General features: G+C 35.0%; 1 protein-coding gene across 3 annotated transcripts in view; it reads left to right on the forward strand.

Moving 5' to 3' along the window:
• Positions 1–17500, forward strand: part of LOC136849867 (uncharacterized) — a 103794-nt gene that overhangs the window by 44281 nt on the left and 42013 nt on the right. The gene's annotated exons all lie outside the window — the stretch shown is intronic.

The raw sequence follows: 17500 nt of genomic DNA on the forward strand, positions 1-17500 counted from the left end.
ATTAGCGCTTCATGTTATAAAGTCTAAAAAAAAAATAAAAAAAAAAGTTGTTGAGGGTTGTGTTTTTGTTTGTTAAGGTTATTATTAAGAGTGATAACAATCGCTTTACTGGAATTATGCTTATCTTAGTGGTTTTCCTGTGAACGTTCGGACACGCGAAGGTTGAGTGGTATCTTGAATTATTCATTAAATTAATGAAAATAATTCATTATTCATACTAGGAAATACTATACTAACAGTCAGAGTGAAAATGACGATTTTTTTCAGACTTTGTACGTTCGGAAAATAAATGAAAAAATAATTAGCCATACTAGGAACTGCTGTATGAAAAGTTATTAAAAACATTTTTTTTCTATTCATACTTTGTACGTTCGAGTGTGTGTTGACTTGTTCGCATCTTAAACTGTGCGGAAAATAAATGCAAAAAAATTAATTATCCAAACCAGATATTATCATAAGTTATAATAAATATAACTCGTTTTTTCCCGTTCATAATTTTCATTGGTGTATTCAGTTACCAAATTGTAAGGATACAATTCACAGAATAACTTTAAAATGTATTACTCACTATCTAAAATTAATATTTTTTTCAATACTCGCACTTTCGTGACCGCATCTAACAAAGATTCACAAATACTCAAGATATTTCTCCCTTTCCCCCTACCCTTCCTCCTAAAACTTCTAAATTAAGCTAAGCTTCACAGCCTCTAGAGTCTAGAGAGTACTAGAAACACTATCATTCAGATCTGGAGTCCCAGATCAATTAAGACTGTCAGTTAAGACTGTAAATATTAGCCTGAAATCAATAGGAAAAATTCACATTAACACAACACAGAACTACAAAACATATATCGAGTGAGAAAAGGAGAAATTACAAATTCATTTTTAGTTTTCTGTAAAAGAAAACTATTGTGCCGGCTTTGTCTGTCCGTCCGCACTTTTTCTGTCCGCCTCAGATCTTAAAAACTGCCGAGGTTGGGGGCTGCAAATTGGTATGTTGATCATCCACCCTCCAATCATCAAACATACCAAATTGCAGCCTTCTAGCCTCAGTAAAAAAAAAAAATAGCTAAGCCATTTTCAAAAGATCTATGGCATAACCCATGACGCGTGCTAAGAATCCATAGACGATCCTGTCATCTCAAAATATTGGAACCCATCTGTTTTCCAACTATGCTAACATTCTTACCACTAGCGGATCCATTTGGGGCCACCTGGGCACGTGCCCCATGAAAAAATAAAGACAAAATAATAATATTGAGGATTTAGATAATAAGAACATGAATGAGATATAAAAACTGGAAAAGATAAAAAATCTAATGTATATATATACATAATGTATGTACATTATATATATATATATATATATATATATATATATATGTATATATATACACAGTATATGTATATATATACATACATACATACATACACATAAATATATATGTATAATATGAAAATTGGTACCCATCATGAAATTTTTCTAGATCCGCTAGTGATTCCTACCATCAGCTTCCTCCTGCATCTACCGTTTTTCACCACGTGCTTTCCCATCATTCTTACTTAATACAGATAGAACCCACTCATTTTCATCTCAGAGACTTCTGATATATTTTACTGCAATTCGTATTCTGTGGCCAAGAAAGATATTCAGCCAAAATTTTTTTTTTCGGGGGGTCTTGCTCATGTTTGCAGAAAAAAACACGCATGCATATGAATATGTATATTAATATACAGTATACAGTGACTTATATGTCGTGGTTTAGTAATCAACTCCCATGAATCATATGTCAGAGATGTTGGGGAAATTCTCTCTCTCTCTCTCTCTCTCTCTCTCTCTCTCTCTCTCTCTCTCTCTCTCTCTGTATGTATGTATGTATGTATGTATGTATGTATGTATATATATATATATATATATATATATATATATATATATATATATATACATATATGTGTGTGTGTGTGTGTGTGTTGTTTATATATATATATATATATATATATATATATATATATATATATATATATATATATATATATATATATATATATATATATATATATGTGTGTGTGTGTGTGTGTGTGTGTGTGTGTGTGTGTGTGTGTGTCACTATCTCCTGGTGCTTTCCATATGATGGGAGCTGGAGATATAAATGAAACTTTCAACTCTCTCTCTCTCTCTCTCTCTCTCTCTCTCTCTCTCTCTCTCTCTCATACAACTCCGAGCCGTCCAAATTACAAACCACCAGATAACGAAAGCGCTAAATAAAACGAACCCAAAAAAAAAAATGTTCAAGTTACAAAAACTAAAAAATTCGCAATAAAACGCGCCCACCAAAACCGACCAGGCGAAAAAACAATACCAACAGGCGACCAATTAAACGCAACTACCCTCCCCGCCCCCGCCCCGACACTTAATTAGAGATGGAACAGGGACTTTTAAATACGCCGTTTCGCTAGGCAGCCATCGGCCATTAACGACTTGTTAACGAGCCGAACCTGTTTACGAAACATTCGAAATATATATTCGAAATATATTTCCAATACCTTCTGTTACTGGTTTTTAATGAGGAGATTACGCGGGGAAGTATATCTGTAGGTATTATTTATTAACTTACAGAAGTGGGTTATGGTTAAATAGCTTCAGTATGGAGGCAACCATTTATTTACCTATTACATTATATATTTAATTACTCCCTATTATAGGCTATTATCGAATATTTAATGGCAATATTAAACATCAGCTTTGTATCAATTATCTGTTTATCTGTTACATTATCTATTTAGCCATTCGCTATTACTGGCTATTAGCGAATATCTGTTGTCAATACTGATAGGATCACTATCAATACAATTCCAATCCCAAATAAAAGTTTTTAAGTGCTATCAGTTGACGGCTTAGGGTTAAAGCCCTCTCTTAAACTTGCAACAGTCTTCAGGAGTCTGTTTTAAGAGGAAATGGGGCCAAAGTAAGGTAGACAAATCAAAAGATTGAGAGAGTAAAAAAAATAATCGCGCCATAATGTGAATAAGCAAATACACAACAAGGATCTAGAATTATACATGGAAAAGTTCAACATATACAAATTATTCAGTTACAGATAAAAGTTATTTACACTTATAAGAAAAAATTAAGATTTGGCAACTTGCTACAGAAAATAAAGCTTAGATTTGGCAACTCCTCCCTACCACTGAATATCACGTAAAGAATTCATAACGTCCCACTACATGTTTACCCAAGGTTTTTTCATTAGAGTCCTGTTTGTTCCCGTCGGAACTCGGAGAAGTGATTTGGAATCGGATTCCAATCGTGCCGATAAAAACGAAGAGGTCACCGGAACGAAATATAAAATCATTAATCGGCAACGCTGTCGCCGGAGTGCTCTCCACCAACGCGTTCGGAACTTGTCAGTGAAAGTTGCCAAAGACCTCAACATAAAATATGTCCGCAGTCTTGGAAGTTTGCGCGGAAACTGTAATTACGTGGAGCAAAATGACTCTAAAACAAAATTTCAAAAAAAAAGGTTGGGCGGTTAAAATGGATTAAAAAAAGATGGCATGTCATTGGAAATCAATTTAGGAGGAAATACTTCAAATGCCTTTTCAGTTTAAGTTTCCAACTATTACTATTTTCTCCACTCAGTGGGACAATATTTTTCAGACATTCTTCAAGGCATGTGTGAACATTTTTCGTGCTGACAACTGTATGTATATATGTATGTATGTATGTATATATATAAATATATATATATATATATACACATATATATTAACTTTATCACATACACAATTATTCTGTGCATTAGTGCAATTACTAACAGGACCTCATTCAAACTGGATGGCATCTAGTGGTGATATTTATTCAAAAAGGTTTGTTAAATAAATATTTCCATTAGATATCATCCAGTTTGAATGAGGTCCTGTTAGTAATTATACATATATATATATATATATATATATATATATATATATATATATATATATATATATACATATTAGTCTACACATAAAGATAACTAAAATATACTTGCAATTTCTCTCTCTCTCTCTCTCTCTCTCTCTCTCTCTCTCTCTCTCTCTCTCATGCCAACTCTCGGACTCTCTCCTTAGCAACCCCAGAACCACAACGGACTTTATGCAGAACCACAACGGATATGGCCGAACGCTCACTTCCTTCTAAAGAAAAAGTCCGCGCTCCATTCAGATGCAATCTCCCCCCCAGGAAGGCAGGCCAAGATGAACATGACTCAGCCCAAAGCCTACTTACTGCCTTAAAACGCCAAAGCCCTAAACCTGTCAAGTTCATACAGATAAAAACCCTGTTTTAAATGCACAGATTCCTATCAGAAGCGACTGGACACGGTCGTTCTACTCGAAGTTAAGCGATTCGGTGAGCTTGTTGTTTTAATTAAGAAAATTGAGAACAAGCGTTTTTGAAACCTGATGCTGTAAGTTATTTTTAGAATGCCTTACTTTGAAGATGCTACAGTTGCACTGGATGCCTACAGTAAACGGTTAGGAAGATAAAGAAATAGTAGTGTTTATAGACTGTTTGCAATAGTTTGTGTTAGGACGTATTCACAATTAAGTAAAATTTATAGATGTTGCAATAAAAATGGCCTGAGTTATTAAAGTTTTGCACAATGAGTCATAATCACTTACCCTAGTCCAAGACTAACTCCAAAGACGGATCTCTCTCTCTCTCTCTCTCTCTCTCTCTCTCTCTCTCTCTCTCTCTCTCTCTCTCTCTCTCTCTCTCTCTCTCTCTCTCTTCTCCATATATATATATATATATATATATATATATGTATGTATGTATGTATGTATGTATGTATGTATGTATATTATTATATATATATATATATATATATATATATAAATAAACACATATACATTTATATAAATGTATGTATACAAGTATATATACACAGCGCACACACATTTATGTGTATAAATATACCGTGTTACTGTAATAAACAAATTCCCCTTTGTAAGTGATAAAACAAAGGAATATCAAAAGAAGGATTATCACAGTTCTGCCAATTCATGAGACATTAGCTCGGCCACGAATGAAGAAATAGTGAATTTTTTCACGTCTCCCAGGAAACAGCAATCGGACCCGTGATTCGTACGAAAGGATTCGCGAATCGTCTTTCTCGAGTGCCAAAATGAAGAAAAATGGCCCCCCACGAAAATATTCATTCCAGTGTCATCCTGTGCTTAGGAAACCCTGGATGTGTGGCGAAAAAACGTAAATCTCTCTCTCTCTCTCTCTCTCTCTCTCTCTCTCTCTCTCTCTCTCTCTCTCGCTGTTAATCTCTCTCTTTGTCTCACTCTTCCTCGCTTTTTTCCTAGTTCTCTCTCTCTCTCTCTCTCTCTCTCTCTCTCTCTCTCTCTCTCTCTCTCTCGTCACACTTGTTGCAGCCCGAGGCAATCGACGAGGACGTAATTTTTCCCATTTGCAATCCTAAAGTCATCTTGGGAGGATACGAGCATCTCAGTATGCGAATGAGCTATTCTTTTGGGGGCGGTGGGGTGGGCGGAGCCTTCCGAGGAATCTTCTTCCCGCTTCTTCAGGCATTCTGACATGGGCGTGAAAATGAGAATGGGCTGAGGGAAGGTCTTGTATGGGCTTCCGTAGCTGACTGGAGAATGGCACATAGACAGTCATTTGGTACTGAGTCGACAAATATTTTTTGTTGAATGTAAATGGTTTGTTTCTCTCGGGAAACTAGAGGGGATTTCTAGATATCATGAGAAAAAGGCATGTGGGAGATCTAAATTTTAGTGAATTTCTCACTGGTTTTATATATATATATATATATATATATATATATATATATATATATATATATATATATATATATATATATATATATACCTAAGTTACCGTGTCGAGGGTCGAGTCCACAGTTCCAGTCCATTCATCACTAAAATTCTCCTTTGGTGATAATTCCCCATCGGGGATATTAATTGGATATTGCGACATTTGTGCTTCATGAATGTATATAAATCACGTGATAAAAATTTCATATATGTATATATATAATATATGTATATGTTTATTTATTTATATATATACAGTACATATATATAATATATATGAATATGTATGCATTTTATGTATCGTGTTAACATGAAGTTACACCTATCTAGACATACACACAATACATAATAATGCGATTTAGATTAACCCACATATGTATTTATTACATGAATTTCAACCTTGCACATGTGAACACATGTGCAAAAAGCGTGTGCCTGTCACAAAGCCCCCCCCCCAAAAAAATAATGTCCCTGTCAAATATGATGAAAAAATGCCAGAATTTTATTGCACGTAATAAAATAAAAGGATATAAAAATCCCGTTGTGGCTGTCTCGTCCCATTTATTTCAGGGAGAGAGAGAGAGAGAGAGAGAGAGAGAGAGAGAGAGAGAGAGAGAGAGAGAGAGAGAGAGTGGTTTTCATTTCTATCAGTGCAGAAACAGAAACGAGTTTACATATATATATGTATATATATATATGTATATATATATATATATATATATATATATACTGTATATATATGCATATAAGCAAATATATACATATATATGTATATATATGATATATATATGTATGTATGTGTATGTATATCATACATACATACACGGTTTTATACATAGATAAAATACGAATAGCGTGTTCTCCATACATATGTGTATGTATATATGAAATCATATACAGACACATATAACATACATATACATCTTTAGTGAGGAGAGAGAGAGAGAGAGAGAGAGAGAGAGAGAGAGAGTTTATAAACCTGTCGGTGTCAATTTCTCGGTCCCATTTGTGTCGTCATAAAAACACCTTCAATCCTTAGCCCCTTTGTTATATGGACTGGAAGGAGGACGTGGGAAGAAAAACACGTCTCTCTCTCTCTCTCTCTCTCTCTCTCTCTCTCTCCATTGGGGACATTTCTTTTGGTCTAGAAAGCTTGTATATGTTTTTATATACATAGGTATAGGATACTTATACAAAAAATTACATGTATTTAAGATGCATATATGCGTACGGTACGTACAGACAGTGAACAGACAGAGTAGAGAGAGAGAGAGAGAGAGAGAGAGAGAGAGAGAGAGAACATTAAATGGTATATATATATATATATATATATATATATATATATATATATATATAAAATATATATATATATATATATAATATATCTATATATATATATATATATATATATATATATATATATATATATATATATAAATATATACATATTGTGTGTACCAGTTTAATGTCTCTCTCTCTCTCTCTCTCTCTCTCTCTCTCTCTCTCTCTCTCTCTCTCTCTCTCTCTCTCTCTCTCTCTCTCATTGAAAAGGCAGCATGTTAACATTCTTGGAGGAAAAGGACTTCCTCTCTGCTTTATGGGGAGACGAGAAAGTCATTTCCAATTCCATATACAAAAATTAGACAAAAAAAGTTTTAAGACGAGTAAACAAAAATCATTATTAACACGATTCTTTCAGGAATTTTTTTTTATTTGAAATCAATGAAAAATACGCTACTGTATTAAAATGTGAACATTACGTACAAAATGAAAAATACGGCACTGTATTAAAATTTAAACAACAAAATACGTTTAATCTACAATATTGTAAATAATGAAGAGAATATTGAAAGATTAAAAGGTAAAAAAAAAACTTGTGCCTAAGGCATTAAATAAGAAAATAGGTAAATTTTTAGGTAAATTTATCTATAATTAGGTCATTTATTTATAGATAAGTGAATTTATTTGTAGGTAAATTTATTTATAAAAGGTAAATTTTTTTATAGGTAAATTTGTTTATAATTAAGTAAATTTATTTATAGGTAAATTTATAAATTAGATAAATTTATTTGTAATCAGGTAAATTTATTTATAATCAGGTAAATTTATTTATAGGGAAATTTATTTATAAGTAAGTTGATTTATGAATGGGTAAATTTATTCATAAATTCGCTTAAAATCAGAAAGTGCCTCAACGAACGCAATCGCCAAGTTACATCACTCAAACAAATCAATAAAACCTCTAAATAAGTAAAAAAAAATTCGCCGAAGCTTCTTCGGCGCAATCGAGTTTTCTGTACAGCGTATAATCAAGGCCACTGAAAACAGATCTACCTCTCGGTGGTCTCGGCATAATACTGTATGAGCCGCGGCCCATGTAACTTTAACCAAGGCCCGGTGGTTGCCTGTTCTATATCGTTGCCAGAAGGACGATTATGCCTAACTTCGACCTTAAATGAAATGAAAATTATTGAGGCTAGAGGGCTGCAATTTGGTATGTTTGATGATTTGAGGGTGGATGATCAGCATACCAATTTGCAGCCCTCTAGCCTCAGTAGTTTTTAAGATCTGAGGGCGGACAGAAAAAGTGCGGACGGACAGATAAAGCCGGCACAATAGTTTTCTATTACAGAAAACTAAAAACAAACACGTACGACCTGTATATAAAAGTTAGAGGTAAAACCTTAACAAACAAACAAACGAAGAAACGAAATGACCACAATAAAATTTGATTGCTTGGCAACAAAAGCGATATTCACCCTGCTCATGCAGCTTCCCCGAAAATCCTTTCTTGGGGTCCAAACGCTGACTAAAATCTTTATAGAATGTTGCGTGGGATTTTTAGGGGTCGGAATCTCGGGAGATTATTCGAAGGAAAGTTGACTTTTGAGTTTAACGAATAAAACAGTCGTAGTGAGTGTTTGCATTTCTGACTTTTATTGCTGTTCTCGTGGGCGTGTATTTATTTATTTTGCTGATTTGTCTGGTTGCTTGATTTTTTTTTTTTTTTTGCCTGCTTTCGGGAGTGGGTGTTCTACATCGTGGAAGCTTGCTTTTTTTTTTTTGACAGTAAGAGACCCCTTCACTTGTTCCATATCACTGAATAATTAATTTTTTTTAATTGTCAATATATATATATATATGTATATATGTATATATGTGTGTGTATATATAGAAATATATATACACACACAAGTATATATCCCTAAGCACGTTTGCATATGTGTGTGTATGTATATATATATATATATATATATATATATATATATATATATATATATATATATATATATATATGTGTGTGTGTGTGTGTGTGTGTGTGTAATTATACCCGTATATATTATATATATTAAATATGATATATATACATATATATCTTTTCGCAGATACTGCAGTCTTCCATTTTAGGGCAGTAATATGCTGTATAGCACTCCCGCTATTTATACAAATAAGTCATGTATTAATTAAAGGTGTAAATGAGTATGATAAAAAATAAATCTTGAATTATCCAACCCCTATGCTGCCCTAAAATGGAAGACTGCATATCTGCAAAAATACAAAACTGAGAAAAATGGTAGATACTGCAGTTTTCCCTGGCCTTACTACTGATCTTGCAGATACTGCAAATGGGGGCCCCTAAATACTCGTGAAAACCATCGAAGAATCATTCTGAAACTGCCGTAACTTGTGTATTAGTGTTTCACGAGCCCAATAGGTGGCATATTCTTCAGTTTTCCATTTTAGGGCAGTATGGGCCTCGTGCAGACTATGCGTTTGATCCAGGTTCAGGCAGATTTATGTTTCTTTTTTATCCGTTTCCAACACTAACGGAAGTCTGACCAAGGTGAATTCAACAAGATTGGTACAGAGATACTTTTCTAGACCATTGTACATTAAATTATCATCCCCTTAACATTGGTGAACTATGTCGCCACTTTGTAAAAGTTCCGTCTCTGAAATCATCTTGAGTTATACAGGGTCAAAACACGGACAAGAATAAGAATGAGAAGAATAGCAAGGCGAGAATAAACTATAATAAGACCAGTGAGACGACAATAAAGAATGACAAGACCAGCAAGGCGAGAGTAAAGAATAATAATGCCAGCAAGACAAGGATAAGAATAACGAGCTCGAAACAAATAGAAGAATAAAGAATAAGGAATAATAATTCCAGCAAGACAAGAATAAAGAATAAGGGGTAACAAGTCCAGCAAGAGCAATAACAAACGCAGCCCCCCCGACAATCCATCCGCAACCTGGACAATGGCGCCAGAACAACGTGACCTGGATATAGCAGAGGAGCGCAGAGCACTAATCCCATGAAAATTGTATATAAAAGGCACGTGTGTTCTCCCGAAGGAGGCGCTGCAGCAGGTATGCAGTATTGAAAGCAAGCACAAGCATCAGGACTCAAAATACCTACTTTCTTGCAACTCTTTTATCGGTGGAGATGGAGTTTTAGTTTTCTGTAAAAGAAAACTATCGTGCCGGCTTTGTCTGTCCGTGCGCACTTTCTTCTGTCCGCATTTTTTCTGCCCGCCCTCATATCTTGAAAACTACTGAGGCTAGAGGGCTGCAAATTGGTACGGTGATCATCCACCCTCCAATCATCAAGCATACCAAATTGCAGCCCTCTAGCCTAAGTAGTTGTTTATTTTATTTAAGAGGTTAAATTTAGCCATAATCGTGCGTCAGGCAACGATATTCGCCAAGCCACCACCAAGCCATGGTAAAGTTTCATGGGCCGGCCACGGCGCATGCAGCATTATACACTGTACAGAAAACTCGATTGCGCCGAAGAAACTTCAGCACAATTTTTACTTGTTTTCTTTACAGGTCGATACGAAGATGAAGAGGAAAACAGGGAGGGGAAATAAAAGAGTTGAAAGAATATTTTAGGTTGTTTAGTGACATGAATCTGTAAAATATCGAAGGCGGGGATGTTATACTGTAAATATATACATGTAAATGGAAATTCATACGGAGAAACATATACTGGCACACAAAAAGTATATATATATATATATATATATATATATATATATATATATATATATATATATATATATATATATATATATATATATATATATATATTATTTATTTATTATATTTATTTATTTATTTATTTATTTATTTATATATTCATATATATATATATAATATATATATATATGTTATATACATACATATTTATATATACATAAGAATTTATTATATAAAATATAACGGAAAATACATCCTGTACCTAGATTAATGAAAGAAAACGCAGAGAACAACTCCGTCAGAATCTGCAGCTGCAGGTGACACTTGAATGGATCTTCCCTCCTCCTCTCCCCTTTCCCTATCCCCCCTCCTCCTCCTCCCCTCCCCTTGTGCAACAAACACAGAAGGAGGGTGGGAAGAGAGAGAGAGAGACAAGAGGGGGTGAAGGAGAAATTCAGAAATCTCGAAATCACCAGCGAAGAAAATCAAATACAATAAAAAAAAGAATAAAAAAAGAGAAAATCCTTCAGGACTCCAGGTCCTTTGTACATCCTTCAAGGTATCCTTTCTATTTCCAAACCTCAGCGGAGGATCCTACGCAGGTGGGTGGGTGGGTGGCGTGGTGGGGATTGTTGGAGGAATGCTGAGGGAGAAGGGAAGGGGTGCTGGAGATGGTGGGCAGTGGGTGGAGTGGTGGGGATTGTTGGAGGAATGTTGGAGGAAGTGAGGAAGGGGTGTTGGAGGATGCATGTCCTGATAAGGATGATGGGGAAATGTATGGTGGGGTGGATGGGGTAGCAGGCGATGGGTAGTGGGTGGCATGATGGAGTACTGTTGGAGGAATGGAGGAGGAATGGTGGAAGGGGTGTTGGAGACAGGGCATTCCCTGATGAAGATGGAGGGTGACAGTAAGAGTGACTAGGGTGGGAGTAGGATGGGGGGGCAGCTGGTAGTAGGTGGCGTGGTGGTGATTGTTGAGGAATGTTGGGGAGAATTGTGTTGGAGGTAGGTTCTTGTCCTGATGAAGATGGTGGGGGACAGTAACAGAGGGTAGGATGGTCGTAAGGTGAAAGCAATCATCTTTTCCACGTCTCTCTCTCTCTCTCTCTCTCTTCTCTCTCTCTCTCTCTCTCTCTCTCTTAGGTCTAAATACAGATGCTTCTCTCTCTGTCTAACATAATTCACGTCATTTAAAATCAAAATTTCCTTCTCTCTCTCTCTCTCTCTCTCTCTCTCTCTTTGCTTCTGAAGGAGGGTAAAGAAATTGGTTCTATTTATAGACGTCTCGTCAGTGGTCTTGACGACGCAATTCTATTCCAGAGTTTGAGAAGGTGATTGACTGCTTAGCTTCTATTCATTATTTTCGTTATTTCAGCTCATAATACCATACGTTCATGCGTCCATGCGTTCAAACGTGTGTGTGTGTGTGTGTGTGTGTAGTGTGTATATATATATATATATATATAATGTATAAATATAATATACATATATATATATATATATATATATATATATATATATATATATCTCTATATATATATATATATATATATATATATATAATGTATAAATATAATATACATGTACATATATATATATAGACAATACTGACTTGAAGTATAAATATAATATACATATATATATACATATAGACACAGGGGCCACTGACTTGAAATTCAAGCTCCCTAAGAATGTGGTGTTCTTTTGAAAATGATGACAGAAGATAATAAAAAATAAAAAATACAGGAAGAAGAGATCGGCCAATAGAAAGTGAAAATTGAATTAACAGATAAATAAATAAATAAATAGATTTAAAAAACGCAAGTGAATTATAAATTAAAATAAAATTGCTTAAGGTCGATGTCAAAGCACAAAGCATAGTACATAATTCTACCCATGTTTAACTGAATCACGAAAATACGGAACGTGATGAATATATAAATAAAGGCAATGCCACCCACGTATGTACTGACTCGTGTTCAAATACGCGCCTGCGCGGTCGAGAATATAATGTGAATATGAAAAATACTCTAGGCAAAATCTCGACACGAGTTATGCACGCCAAAAATAAACACTTGAAAGAATATCATTCTCAAAGGGAACATTGAATCCCACTCATGTTTTCTAAAGAAGTACGCCATGGTGTTTTTTTTAAACATTAAACCTGGAAGATCCAGAGAGAGAGAGAGAGAGAGAGAGAGAGAGAGAGAGAGAGAGAGAGGGTGGGAGAGAGATTCTTCAGATGAGATTTAAAATGCCAAGTTCCAAGACGAGCGCTTTTCAAATAACAATGACGCGGCGATTTTTTTTTTTGGGGGGGGGAAATATTAAAAAGAAAAACACCCACGCAACTTATAAACGTCACTGACCAGCTGACGTATGAAGTTATCCAGAGCCAAAAATACTAAAGGAATATGCAAGAGAAATGAATACAAATACTCCAAATAGGTATCATATTATTTATATATATATATTTATATATTTATATATATATATATATATATATATATATATAAAAGCAGAAAAACTCAACAGAATTACAATTCGTATCAATATAAAAATATCTCTAAACTCTCTAAGCAAATGCCTCAGTACCCACTTGACTGACACGTACCCCCTTATCTGTGAGACATAATTCAAGCCTACCCTTTGTGGGCATTCGGGTATTCCCTTTGAGGAAGGTCAAAGGACCTCAGCTTCCTTCTGAGGAGAACCCAAAAGGATATCTCACTGCAAAGGACCTCCTTGTCACAATATTACCCATCCTATATAGATCCTGGGGAATAAGTCGTTTGCGTTGGGGGGTAGGGGGCATCTCTCCCCTAAACAATAAAGGGTCAAGGGTTGGTCAAAGGTTAGGGAATGCCCAAAAGGATATCTGACTTCGAGAGCCTCCTTGTCTCAATATCATCCTACGTAACCAGTCTTCCATCCTGTATAAATCCTGAGGTAGGTGTTTGTGTTGGGGGTAGGAGGCATTTACCCCCTTAAAAATAACGGGTCAAGTGTAGGTCAAAGGTGAGGGAATGACCAAAAAAAGATATCTCACTTCGAAGGACCTCCTTGTCTCAATATTATCCTCAGTAACCAGTCTTCCATCCTATATAAATCCTGGGGTAGGGGGCATGTGCCCTAAAAAAAAAAAGGATCAAGGGTAGGTCAAGAGTGAGGCATCATGATTTTTCTTCTTCTTCTTCTTCTTCTCCTTCTCCTCCTCCTCCTCCTCCTCCTCCTTCTTTCTTCTTCTTCTTCTTCTTCTTCTTCTTCTTCTTCTTCTTCTTCTTCTTTCTTCCTTTTTGAGGCTTGACCTGTCCTCCAGTTGCTGGGCGTCCGAAAAGGCGAGCCGCTTCTTCCCTATTTAAGGCGGCGCAATCGACACACAAAAGTAAAGCCTGGCCCAATGACTGTCTCTCGGGCTGTAAAGGATTAGAAATCTCTGTCAAGAGATCTTATCTTTATCTCTCTGTATCTGGTTTACGTTTGTATTATTATTTTTTCTTTTTACTCTTTTTTTTTTGGCATTCGTTCGGCATTTGAGCTTTCCGTACATGGGCATTTTGTTCGATGGAAAGTTGCTGAATAAACAAGAGCCTGCGCCATGATAATGTACCTAATACTATTACTACTACTGCTAGTAATAATAATAATAATAATAATAATAATAATAATAATAATAATAAGCCAGTCAAGTTACGATCAACTGCTACTCTGCTACAATATGAAGCAGTACGTGACGTTTCTACCGCAAAAAATATGGTCATTTTGCGTGTGGATGATAATGCACAGGACATCAGTCAGGGAGGAACTGAGTGAAGAGATTGCTAACTCACCTCTTCCTCCGGGACACACGGTATCCACTTAAAGAACCCTTCCGTAGGATGCCGGAAAATGAAAAAAACACCGTCTTAAGAGAACTGTATAGCAGGGAAATCATCAAATATGCGTCGTGAAGGATTAGAATTGAATATAGAGCTTAGGCAAAGGGCCAAGCGCTGGAACTACGAGGTCATTCAGCGCTGGGAGGGAAATTGTTGACAGTAAGAGGGTTTGAAAGCTGTAGCAGGAGGAACACCTCGCAGTTGCACCCTGAAGCAATTGTTAGGAGAGGGTTGAGCGGAGGTGCAGCAAAAGAAAGAAAAGAGGTTGCAAAGACCCTTAAGTAATGCCTACAGTACCATTATATATATATATATTATATATATATATATATATATATATATATATATATATATATATATATATATATATATATATATACACCTTACGTGACATAATAAGCTGAGGTCATCAAATGACGTTAGAAAACAAGTAAATAACAATGACTTTCTTCAAAACAATCATTTGTATAACACCAAAGATCAATAAATGACCAATTGAGATTATTCTTCCTCACACTGAACTAGCAAAGAGAGAGAGAGAGAGAGAGAGAGAGAGAGAGAGAGAGAGAGAGAAATAAACCCCGTGCCAAAATCAATCTCTGACGCTCTGAAAAAGAGGGAAAAAAATCGAGAAAGTGTCCTCTGGGGCCGAAATATGCAAATCGTATTTTGTCTCCATTACGGGCGCAAGGCGCGGAAGCTGATTTTGACCCAGGGCGCTATTTTCTTTATGCATACAGCTGATTATACGGCCATTTGTGCATTTGCATAGCGGATTAATCCAGCAAACACTTGTAATCCAGCAACCACTTTTGATCCAGCAAACGCTTGCAATCCAGCAAACACTTTTGATCCAGCAAACACTTTAGAACCAGCAAACACTTTTGATGCAGCGAGCACTTTTGATCCAGCAAACACTTTAGAACCAGCAAACACTTTTGATCCAGCGAACACTTTTGATACAGCAAAAACTTTTAATCCAGCAAACACTTTTGATCCAGAAAACACTTTGATCCAGAAGCACTTTTGATCCAGAAAACAATTTTGATCCAGAAAACAAAATTGATCCAGAAAACAATTTTGATCCAGAAAACAATTTTGATCCAGCGAACACTTTTGTTCCAGCGAACGCTTTGAAACCAACGAACACTTTAAATCCAGCGAACAAACTTATCATATCACTAAGTCATCATCAGGCAAGTGCGACTTGGCCAGAGATCATCAGGAATAGCAAACAATGATATATTTATCAAACAGGTGTTAAATTTGAGACAATCTTACCAATAAGCTGTCAAAATTCTCTCTTCTAAGGACTGGAGACTCACACGAAGTCTAAAAACAGCGATTATAAATCTTTCAACAGCAGAAAAGACTTATCAAAGAATATTTTTGTAGTTTCTACAAAAAAAATATATACTTCTAAAAAAAAAGCGTGTCATGGTCGGCTGGGCAAGAACAGAGAGATCATTTGTTCTCACTTCTGTTAAATGACGCACAAATCTATTTCGCAAAAAAAAAAAGCGAGAACAAAAAGATAATAAACAAAAATGATCTGCTACCCTAGAGCGTAATTCTAGTATAACACAAATAATATAACACAAATAAAAATAAAAGTAAAATAGACATAAAAATCAGCAACGAATAAATAAAACAGAATAAAAATAATAGTAAAATAGATATAAAATAAGCAACGTACAAAAGAGAATAAAAATAACAGATACGATAATAGCCAGAGATTAAAATTGGTAAACAAAAAAAAAGAAAAATTAGTATCTTTCCTACAAAAATCACCGACGAACAAGAGAAAATAAAAATTATAGAAGCAATAATAGCCAGAACTTAAAACTAGCAAAAAAAGGACAAATAAATGTGTATCTCTTCTAAAAGATCACCAGGAGATTACCGCTTGTCAACGAGACAGGTCAAAAGATACGAATAATCCCTGGACTCTCAATCAGCGCCCACTCAAAATCTTCCCAGGTGTCCCCAAATTTTAATACGAATTCCGAGTGCGGTGGGATCTTGGGTTAACCAATTTACCGCTTTTGACTAATTTAATTATAGTTCTATCTATTTACGTATTAATTTATTCGTTTATCTTTTTGTCTCTTCTGATAACTGATCTCTTCTTTCAGTATTTCCCGTTACCTACATATTCTTTAAAAGTTTGAATTTCAAGTCAATGGCCCTGTGGGCCTCTTGCATATGAACAGGCGTTCTTGTTCTTCTCAGTAATAATAGTAATAATAATAATAATAATAATAATAATAATAATAATAATAATAATAATAATAATAATAATAATGAGACACTGCTGTATTTATTATTATATTCTGTAAATGCAATAAAATGAACACCACATTCTTGGAAAACTTGAATTTCAAATTAATGACTATTGTGGGCTTGTTCCATATAAATATAAATAATAATAATTTATCTTCTTAATAATAATAATAATAATAATAATAATAATAATAATAATAATAATAATAATAATTCAGGGCAACATTTGGGATGCTGTACAGACGTCTGTGGGAGTTTTGCTATTCCCGTTTAGTGTTTGGAATCAATTCCAGGTACATTTGTTTCTCGTCCTCCCACTTTCCGTTCTAAGCTCAGTTTATCTGAGGTCCGGTCGACCTCAGTTCTAAAAATAGGGTTAGAGGCGAGGCTAGTTTTGGGTGGTTTTATTGTTTTATTTTCCGCATGCATGCTTTAATTGTTCTTTTATCAGGGTCAGAAGACCACGGGTGTGGTAGATAAAGATATATATATATATATATATATATATATATATATATATATATATATAT

This window comes from Macrobrachium rosenbergii, chromosome 21 (assembly GCF_040412425.1).
Source record: "Macrobrachium rosenbergii isolate ZJJX-2024 chromosome 21, ASM4041242v1, whole genome shotgun sequence".
Taxonomy (NCBI): Eukaryota; Metazoa; Arthropoda; class Malacostraca; order Decapoda; family Palaemonidae; genus Macrobrachium; species Macrobrachium rosenbergii.